Source organism: Monodelphis domestica, chromosome 1, assembly GCF_027887165.1.
Source record: "Monodelphis domestica isolate mMonDom1 chromosome 1, mMonDom1.pri, whole genome shotgun sequence".
In the NCBI taxonomy this organism is placed as follows: Eukaryota; Metazoa; Chordata; class Mammalia; order Didelphimorphia; family Didelphidae; genus Monodelphis; species Monodelphis domestica.
The window spans coordinates 301580531-301591739 of record NC_077227.1 but is presented as its reverse complement, the minus strand read 5'-3'; the positions used below and the strand labels follow the sequence as shown (position 1 = coordinate 301591739).

Here is an 11209-nt window from a genome sequence, read left to right as displayed (position 1 = left end):
CAATATCTGGCCCTTACTGTGACAAGGAAATCACTTTAAAAGATGATATATATTAATTTAAGGTCGCCAAGGAATTCAGCTATGTAATTCCTAAATGAAAACTCAAATCAGCCGTCAGCCTTTTACAGAGTTTAATTACAAACAGGAGGAAGAAAGGAATTAGAGATAGAGAGAGAGAAAGGGGAGAGAAGGGAATAGGGCTTAAATACCGCCCTCTGTTTAGGCTGGGCCGAAAAGGCCCAAGCCCTTAGATAGCTGGGGCAAAGAAAGGAGATCAGTCCCTATTACTCACGTGACCAAAATGGAGAAACAGTCTCAAAGGCCCCCACCTTCAGCTTCCTCCAGAGCAAGCTTCTCAGAGCACACTCCAACCACTCAGACCAACTCCTCAACTCCACCCCCTCTGTCTTCAGACCCCTCTATCTTTAAGAAAACCATCCAAGTTCTCTCCCCTCAGTTCTCACATCTACCAATCACTGTCCATCAATTTCCCTGTGCCAATGGAGGCTCTAGCTTAACCCAGGACCGCCCAGAGGTCTCTGGCTTTGCAATGTCTGTTGAAGGTCATATTTTCAAATAATTAAATCTTTGATCCTTTGCTACAGCCCTTCCTAAATCCTGTTAACCTGAGTAGGGTAGAGATTGGAATAATTAAATTTTGATCTAGGCTGCAGCCCTTACTCAATCCTGTTAGGACTGAGTAGGGTTGAGATTGATTCCAAGTATCTCCATTGTATCAATTCTAAAATCAATCATGACTCAAAGAAATTCCTGTTCTATGCTTAATCATAGGTCAAAGTCCTTTCCATTGTTCAGCAAAAGGTTTCTGTCCTAAAGTAATCTTAAGAAGGGAGGAGGAGGAACCTCCCATGCCAATGGGGTTCACATTCCAATAGACTATCAGTAAGAAATTTTCCAAGTATGAAATTTCCCAATGGTGAAATTTCCAACATTTATAAGTCTAAGGAATTTTAAGGTTTACATTACACTATCTAAGGACATAAAGGTGAGAATCTTTATTATCTGTTAAAGATCCCAATTAGACACAAAATGAAACTGTCTCAAAATCAAATTCTATGAAATATTCTTAATAGATGATTATGCTATTGAAGTTTCTTAGTTTTCAAAAGCAAATTTTATTTTGTTCCAGTATCTAATTAATTCATTAAAAAAATTCTGAGATACAGATTTGGAGGTGATTAATCAAATATTTCTGCTTCAAAAATGATTAATTTTCATTATCTTTTAAAATTAAAATATATGTGAATATCAAATAAATGGAAACAAGCATGGTCTCTAACTGCATACATTATTACTCTTTAATAACACATCAACTGATATACATGCATCATTTTTAAGTCAATGTCAATCACTGTTGAGTGTGAGTCTTAATGAGATTTTTCCCAAAATGCTTTGCAAAACCTCACACATTGCTCATACACAGTCTCAAAGTCAGAGTCATTTCATAATATGGATCTTCAATATTAAGTTGCTTTTTGTGGATTATAGCTTCCAAGAAGTTCAATTGTAGCTTTGTTGTTTTTAACTTGATTAACTTCCCTATTCAAATCTCTCAGATAGCTTTCATCCATATATAGGATATAACCAAAGGTGAGGAAATCTTCTTTGATAATCTTCTTGACAATATGATTCATTATGATGTTGTGTTTCTTCATGCAATTCTGCCCTTGATCATCAGGAAGATTTCTTATTATGTGAAATATCAGCAGATATTGCTGCAACATCTGTGCTCCACTTATCTGAAGTATTTTGATCAGTGACAAGTTTCCAAAAAACTGCCTCTGCTGTAGTTGAGCGACAAATCATGCCCAAACATACAAATAACACAGGCCTAGTCCTCTCTACAAAGAGAAGAAAAGATACTGCAGAGGTTTGCCATTTCCTTCTCCAGATCATTTACAGATTAGGAACCAAAGCAAACAGGGTTAGTGACTTGCCAACCAATATCTGAAGTCAGATTTAAACTCAGGAAGATGAGTCTTCCTAACTCCAGGCCCAGTACTCTATCTACTACACCAACTAGCTAAAGTCCAAGACACATACAAGAATGGTATGACCATAACTACAAAAGTTTCTTTCCTACTACAAAACTACAAAAGCAATTCCTTTCACTGGAGAGATCAAGGGTTAGGATGTGCTACTCTAACAAAAATTACTATTACCTAAACTCATAGACTCAGTCATATTAATCAAATTATTAAAAGGTAACTTTATTGAACTAGAAAAAGTATAATGAAATTTATATGAAGAAACAAAAGGTCAAGAATATTATGGAAAATAATTTTTAAAAAATTTAGACAGAAACTGTCTTGTAGTACCAGATCTGAAATTATACTACCATTGGGAAAAATGCATAACAATTTGGTAGAAATTACATCTAGATCAGCTTCTCAGACTATATACCACTATAAGTTTCAAATAAATATGTAATATAAATATAAAAGGTTATCTCATTAAAAAGTTAGAGAAGAAAAAAATATTTAGGAACCACAGTTCTTGACCAAACAAAGAATAGAGATGATCACAGAAAATAAAATGAGTAATATTGATTTAAGAATCTTCAAAAATTTTTAAACAAACACAATAAATGCATTAGAAGGAAGTAACACAACTAAGGAAAAAATCTATTGTAGAACATTTCTCTGATAAAAGTCTAGTAGCTAAGATATATTAGGATTGGTTATAAATATATAAAAATAAGAGCCATAGGCAAATGGAAAAAGGATACTACAAAAAAAAAACTATATAAAATAATTCCAAATCACTAAGAATGAAAGAAATGCAAATTAAAATATTTCTGAAGTTCCAGTCCACATCCATTTCATTTGTTGGAATTGGAAAAATAAAATCATTTCTTGAGGCACACAAATGAACTATAGGCAGATGTGTTGATTGATCTCATCATTCTGGAAAGAAATTTTGAAGATTACTACAAAAGTCATTCAATTATGCTTAATCTTTGACCTAGCAATAACATTGTCAGGCATATATATCCTATGGTGGGCAAAGTTGGCAGAAAGTACCCATAAATACAAAAATATTAATTTTTAACACTTTCTGTTGTAACAAAGAACTAGATACAAAGTAGAGCTAATCAAACTGATGAATGGCAAAATACATTATGATATAGGAATAGAAAGAAATGTGACCAATTCAGGAAATGCTAGGAAGATAAAAACATAGTATCATGAACAGAACCAAAGTCATTTACATAATGATCACAATAATGTAAAAAAAAATGCTACACTGAAACACTCCAGAACTCTGCTCAGTGCAGTAGGTGATTATGACTTCAGAACATGATAAATTAAGTATGCTTCCCACCTCCTGCCAAAAAGGTAAAGGACTAGACAGACATTTTCAGACTTAGCCAATGTGTTAATTTTCCTGACTGCTTTTTATTTTAAGAGAGGGCTTCTGGGATTACAAGGTAGTGTGAGAGTTAAAATAGTGGGAATCATAAACTGTTACAGATAAAAGAGTGGTTGACTTAAATTGTGACCGCAGAAAATATGGTTTCAAGACAGTGTCTTGTTTTAAATTAAATATAAGGTGGTCGCCAGGGAAAAATTCCCAAATATTAAATATACCCAAGTCAGCTGGGTTTTATAGAGATTTTAATTAATACAAATGAGGAATTAATGAAAGAGAGAGAGAGAGAGAGAGAGAGAGAGAGAGAGAGAGAGAGAGAGAGAGAGAGAAAGGAAATAATGAGAAAAAGGGCTAGACCAGCCTAGGCCAGCATGAGCCAGCCTAAGCTGAAAACCCTAAGAGAGAGATCAGTCAGTCTTTTATCCACTCACCACAAGATTTGTCCAAGCAAGATTTTAGTGTTCAGAGAGACAGCAGCTGCCTCCTCCAATTCAGCTTTTACCAGCTGAATCTCCCGAGAGAGTTCTTCTTCTCTCAGCTTTTCATCTCCTTTTAAAGGGAATTTTCTCCTATGACACCTCCCCTAAGTTCTCACATCTACCAATCACAGTAGACGTTTTCCAAAGGACAGACTATTCTTAATTCACACCTAAGTAGACTTAAACTTTTGATTAAGTTCACACCTGAAAAAACCTCTGAGTAAGTTCTCACCTCTTTGCTCCTTGTAAATTCACAAGTTGCCTGACCTTTATAGGTACTTAGTACCCTTTTGTATTAGGTCTAAAAATAGGCACAGCTTAAGAACTTTTGCCTTACTATAAGTATGGGTTTAAGTATTTTTCATTGTTCAGCAAGGAGTTTCTTCCCCTAAAGCATGCTCAAGTAGGGGTGGAGTAGAGGTCTCACATTCCTGATCTAAGTTCCTTCATTGTTTAAAATGGGGAATGGTCTTAACCAAATCTTATGAAGTAGGGTCTGAGAATTTTTAAGATTCACAATCCCCCCTGATGATCATAGGGAGACTAGTCTCCCCATTGATCATTTAACATAATCATCTTGTAGTCCTAAATGCACTTCTAACTACAGATATATACAATATTCAATTTTCTAAGAGGAAATTTGAGTAGTGAGGGAGGAAATAGAAAAAGAAAGAAAGCAAAACCAATGTTTTGCTAGGCACATTGACAGAAAGCCAATTAGGGGCAGTCTCTTTTGGCATAAATGTGTACATTTACAACAAATGTTCAATCAAAGTTCAGTTCAATCAACCATATTCAAAGTTCATGCTTGATCTTCTTGATGTAGTGTGGATTTTCTGGCATCTTTCTGTAACAGTTCATTCTTTGGATTCAGGAGTTAACAAGCTTTTTCCTTGAAGATCTTTTCTCGAACAAAAATCAAAATCTTGGATTTTATGTAAAAATACAATCTCAAACAAAAAATCAAAAATTCCTGGATTTTAAATTAAAATACAATCCCCCTAAAGTAAGTGTTAAAAAACACCCAGTTCAGCTCAGAATGCAATGTTGAGTTATGGGGGTGTATGAGTCAATTATCAAAAGAAGAGAAAAACAATCAAAAACATAAGAAAAAAATTCAAAATACATCTTTGTATAGGTCCAATTTAAAGTAATTTTTATCCCACAAGTCTGTAGGACAGAATGCAGTACTATTTCACTTACTCATTTGCAGCCAAGACTACAGGAAGTTGCCAAAATATAAGAAAGAATAGAAAAGTAGAATTCTATTTTGATAGGGAAGCGTCTGATTTTTGTCATTCTGAGGGATATAGGGAGCCAGCATAATAGTCAAACTTTGTACTTGTATGAGTACTTCACAAAGAGTGTAGATACAAGGAAATCCTACAACTTAACATATGTCAAGCGTCGCAACCTCGAGTCTCACATTATTTCCTGTGTGCTCTTTTTGGCACTTTTCAGGTTATGTCTGTGCTCCTTGTTTTTTATCCCTTTTTCTGGAATCATACAATAACATTTTATCAATAAATGGCAGGTTCCCATAGTTTAAAGCTTTTGAGTATGTATTGACATTATAGCAAGTATATGTTGGTTGTCTCTCGAACCGAGGATGACGATTGTCTTTGTGCGTTTTTGTGCACAAAGACACCTGTGCATGAGGATTTAAGTGGAAAAGTAGATGCACAGAGACAGTCCCACTCTCTCAGCGTTGGAAGCCTGGGTCCATTGGCACGAAAAGTCTTTACACCTGGAGACTTCCTCAGCTGCATTGGATGGCCGTGTTGTCTTTTGTGCTCCATCACGACCTAAGCACTCCACAGTGCCTTGCTTCATCGCCATCTCAGCCTTTGAACCTTCTTGTTGGTTTCTTCCGCCTGTTCCGCCGAAGCAGTCTTCACATGCTGGGTAAGCAAAGCCTTAGTTCACCAGGGGTCGACATCAACCCAATGGCTACTCTCACAAGGTTTAGCCCGCCTGTCGAAGCCGTTGCCCAGGGTGTGGCCGCTGCCACATGCTAGTAGCTACTAGGAGCCACAAGTGAGAGCTGAGTGTCAGGTGAGGGTCAGTGGCTGGAGAGCTGCCCTAGAAGGGCACGACAAGCCCTCCATACCAGAGATATTGCCCCTCCCTGAGCACCCCATACACCCCAGCAAGTGTATATATATATGTTAAACTTGTATTACTGCAAAAAAATATTAAAAATATGTACCTTTAGTACAAGAAATGAAAAAATAAAATATTCTAATCAAAATAAAAGAAAATAAATAATAAAAATAAGGAAAAATCAGTAATTCAATGCGTTTTTTGAAAAAAAATATCCACTTGTCAATGGATTATAATCTACAATTCATTTGATATGGTAGAGTCAATCAGTCTCAACAGAAGATGCTTTCTTCACATTTGAGCAATGAATCCAAGAGTCCTTCTCTCCAACCTTTATAGATGTTGGAGTAGTTAACAATATTTGGAATGGTCCTTCCCATGAAGGTTGAGTTGCTCCAGTACGCTTGAAATTCTTAATATACACTTTGTCTCCTGGGTTCAGGTCATGAAGAGAAAAGTCTAGTGGTCCAGCTTGTACTGAAGCTCCAGATTCATGAAGTTCACGCAGTTTGTGCTGTAACTCCTGTATATAGGAAGCAATAGAAGTATCTCCCCCTAATAGTGATGTATATGCAGGGGAAAAAGGTTTAGCCTGTATATGCGGATGTCCAAAAAGCATCTCAAATGGTGAGATATGTAAGTCTCCTCTAGGCCTGCTTCTAAGATAAAATAGGGCCAGAGGTAGGATTTCAGGCCATTTTAAATGTGTCTCAGTGCATAATTTTCCAATCATATTCTTAAGTTCTTTGTTCATCCTTTTCTACTATTTGGAGTGGAGATAAAACTGAAAAAGGTTAATTAATATCAACAAAATCAATAGAGTCTAAGAAGAACCACCTTCATTGTATTTGGGACATTCCTTGGGCACCCCCCTGAAGGGCACCCCTCTGAGGGTCATTAGCACCTCGACTATTTTTTGGACGAGCACCATTTCTTACATATTGTTGTTGGGCATTATCATTTTCTTCATTTGGAGCATTGTCATTATTTTCCCAATTCCTATTTCTATAATTTTGGTTTCTAAAGTTCTTATTTCTATATTCATTATAGTTATTTCCATAATCATTATTATAATTTCTAAAATTTCTAAAATTCTGATTTCTATGACCATTATCATCATTTCTATAGTTGTTATTTCTAAAGTTGTTATTAAATTGTGTATTCCTTCCGATCATCTTAAGAAAGGTTCTACATTCCATCATTTTGTGGCCCTTCTTCTCACAGAAATGGCAGGTTACTGGTTTATTTGTGAATTCCAGCAAAAGGGCTATAGTCTCTCCCTTATTTTTCAATTGTCTCTTTAACATTTCAATTTCTTTCTTTAAATCTTCCACTAACATATTGCCTTCCTCAGGTCTTTTTACATGACCTTTATAAACATAGGTTGCTACTCTCCTCAGTTCTTCGAGGTCCATAGAGTCCCAATTAGGACAGCTAGTTTTAAAGTAGTCTTTTACCACTGAACAACAATTCTCAATGAATTGCCAACGTATTTGACTGATGTCTCTTTCCCTGGATAAATCAAGGTCCATGTATGTATTTCCTACGTCAATAAGTCTGTCCATAAACTGGGAGGGTGTTTCATCAATATCTTGTCGGGTTCTTTCAAATTTTGACCATTTTTCAGATCTATCAGAGCAAGCTCTCATAGCTTTCAATAATGCTACTCTGGCCTGGTTTAGTTTTGTATGATCTAGTTCAACATTGGGGTTCCAATATGGATCTTCAGTTGGCCAATAATGTCCTTTTTTACCTCATTTTTGATTAGCCAAAGAGATGATATTGGTTTTTTTTTTCTTTTTGTTAAAAATGTCTCTAACAAATTCTCAACATCCAACCAAGTGGGGTCAAAAGGTCTGAATATGTTCTCTGATTATTTTATAATTAATATTGATTCTTCCTCAAATGATGGCATACCTTCCTTAAATTTATTTAAATCCTCAGGGCTAAGAGGTGTATGATGTCTTACAGATACCAAGTTTCCATTTTTATTAAAAGTGGGTACCTCCCTTAAAGGAAATAACCTATCTGAATTATTTGGTACTCCTATTTCTAGGCTTTTTGTTCCATTCTCAGTGGGGTAAGTATGAGAAAGAGAAGAGTTGGGCCCACTGAGGTAGAGGGTTTTTTGTTGTCCCATAGTGCCAGAAAGATCAGAGGTAGGAAAGATCTGAGAATTAAATTGAGCAGTGTGGGAAGGAGGAGCAAAGGAAGAAGTGTGAAAGGATACAGAGGTGTTAGGATTGGAGGAATAAGTAAGGTGTGAAGTGGAGGCATTAGGATCAGAAGCAAGGGTGGAGTTTGTACTTAGAGTGGATTGTGTAAGGTTGGATGCATGGGTGGGGTGTGTACTTAGAGTTGAGGGTGTGGGATCGAAAGCATGAGTAATGGGAGGAGTGGGTGGGTTAGAACTAGGGTTTTGCTTTCTTTTTCTATTTCCTCTCTCACTACTCTAATTTCCTCTTAGAAAATTGAATATTGTATATATCTGTAGTTAGAAGTGCATTTAGGACTACAAGATGATTATGTTAAATGATCAATGGGGAGACTAGTCTCCCAATGATCATCAAAGGGGATTGTGAATCTTAAAAATTCTCAGACCCTACTTCATAAGATTTGGTTGGGAAAACTTTTCTTTACTTAGTCTTTTACTTTTGTCCTTTTATTTCTTCTATTTCAAATGATTACTAATAAATCTTATAAAATATAATATTAGGAGTTATTGGATATTAATTTAAATTTTACATCTAGCTTCCATGAAAGAAAGTGGCATCCCTAACAAAGAAAACTCTAAAGGAACAAAGATTTGATATTAGTTCTCCTCCATTCAAGTTGCCACCCATAGGAACTTCCAGGGATGGGAATAGGGATGCCTCAACAAAATGAATGTTTCAATATACCAAAAAGAATTAAAAAAAATGTATATCAACTTGTAAACTTCTACTATGTACAATTTTTTAAAATAATATATTAAACTTACATTAGTAACAAAACTGACCTACTTGTCTTTGACCATTTCTGTAATTTTGTTTGCTCTCTTCTATATAGTTTGTGCATCTTTTATTGATACTCTTTTCTTTTTCTGTATCATTGTTCACCAACTTCCTATTGTGAATCTTAAAAATTCTCAGACCCTACTTCATAAGATTTGGTTAAGACCATTCCCCATTTTAAACAATGAAGGAACTTAGATCAGGAATGTGAGACCTCTACTCCACCCCTACTTGAGCATGCTTTAGGGGAAGAAACTCCTTGCTGAACAATGAAAAATACTTAAACCCATACTTATAGTAAGGCAAAAGTTCTTAAGCTGTGCCTGTTTTTAGATCTAATACAAAAGGGTGCTAAGTACCTATAAAGGTCAGGCAACTTGTGAATTTACAAGCAGCAAAGAGGTGAGAACTTACTCAGAGGTTTTTTCAGGTGTGAACTTAATCAAAAGTTTAAGTCTACTTAGGTGTGAATTAAGAATAGTCTGTCCTTTGGAAAACGTCTACTGTGATTGGTAGATGTGAGAACTTAGGGGAGGTGACATAGGAGAAAATTCCCTTTAAAAGGAGATGAAAAGCTGAGAGAAGAAGAACTCTCTCGGGAGATTCAGCTGGGAAAAGCTGAATTGGAGGAGGCAGCTGCTGTCTCTCTGAACACTAGAATCTTGCTTGAACAAATCTTGTGGTGAGTGGATAAAAGACTGACTGATCTCTCTCTTAGGGTTTTCAGCTTAGGCTGGCTCATGCTGGCCTAGGCTGGTCTAGCCCTTTTTCTCATTATTTCCTTTCTCTCTCTCTCTCTCTCTCTCTCTCTCTCTCTCTCTCTCTCTCTCTCTCTCTCTCTCTCTCTCTCTCTCTTTCATTAATTCCTCATTTGTATTAATTAAAATCTCTATAAAACCCAGCTGACTTGGGTATATTTAATATTTGGGAATTTTTCCCTGGTGACCACCTTATATTTAATTTAAAACAAGACACTGTCTTGAAACCATATTTTCTGTGGTCACAATTTAAGCCAACCACTCTTTTATCTGTAACAGTTTATGACTCCCACTATTTTAATTCTCACAGTTTATGGCAGACCATGAAGTTGGTGAGAAAACCCTCAAAAAGTTTCTGTGAAATCTCTTTCCTTTCTCTCTTTATTACTTGCTCTATCAGTCAGTTTTGTTGTGTTTTTTCTTAACATTGCTAACTTGGCTTGAAGAACACAGCTGCAAGAGTGGGTGAGTAAAAAACCTTTTTTGATTCTCCTTAAATTAAATAGAATACAGCTGTTTTAGATGTTAGCAACAGGGCCCTAAGGTCCTGGCTAGGAGAGCTGACAACTGCCTAAATTAAGATTAAGACAAACCTGGGGAAAGTTTTGGCCACAACATACTTAACAACTGGCCATTCAGCTCTATGACCAACCTTGCAAAATTTGCATTCGTTGTCTCTATGTAAAAAGGTGGGAGTTGCAAGCTTAAACTTGCCACAGTGAAAAATCCTCAGCAGAGCACAAAAGCAGTTACCTGTTCAATGATTTTTTTTTCTCTTTCTTCCTTTGGATGGGCCCCCACAGGAGTGAAAAAGAGAAAAATTCAAAGCAGAAAAGGGAGATTTTTACTCCACAGTTAGCAATTTTCACTTAAAATTAATTCTAAGGTTGATGCATGCAACTTTGGAGGCTTGCTAATGATCTTTTAGTTCTTTTATTAATAAATCATGGTTCTGATCATTGAAATTTGGGGTGTTTGAACTCATTTGTGATGTGCACCACTTCAACATCTTCTTGATCAGTATAGTAATACTTTAAAAAATAGAAAATTAAGCCAGTTGGCCTTACCTGAAGTCTTAGTAATCATCATTTTCCTTTATAAATGCTAACAAACCATCCCATTAGTAATGAATTCTACAAGTTTGACATAATCAAAGTCAAGCTCATTGACCTATAATTTGAAGACCTTCACTTTTTCCAGTTTTTAAAAAATTGAAGCTCCAGGTTTCATTCTGTGACAAGCTCTATCCCTGACAGTCTCCCCACTTTCTGTTTACTATTTTAATTCCATTTAATCACTAAAATAATTTTTTAAAGATAACTTCTTCGAGCGGCCACGAGGAGCCCCGGGGAGCCGCGGGGAGCCACGGGGAGCCGCAAGCCTAGGCCCGGCCATGCCTCCGCCCCCTGGGCCAGGCTGAGCAGACCCCGATGCAGCTGCAGGCCCGGAGCACGGGGGAGGCCCCAAGCGGGCCCGGGAGGCC

The 11209-nt window shown here is 36.4% G+C and overlaps 1 pseudogene; it reads right to left on the bottom strand.

Annotated features, from left to right (window-relative positions):
- Positions 1-1201: 1201 nt before the first annotated feature.
- On the bottom strand, positions 1202-2423 carry LOC100619455 (low molecular weight phosphotyrosine protein phosphatase-like; annotated as a pseudogene).
- Between the last annotated feature and the right edge of the window lie 8786 nt (positions 2424-11209).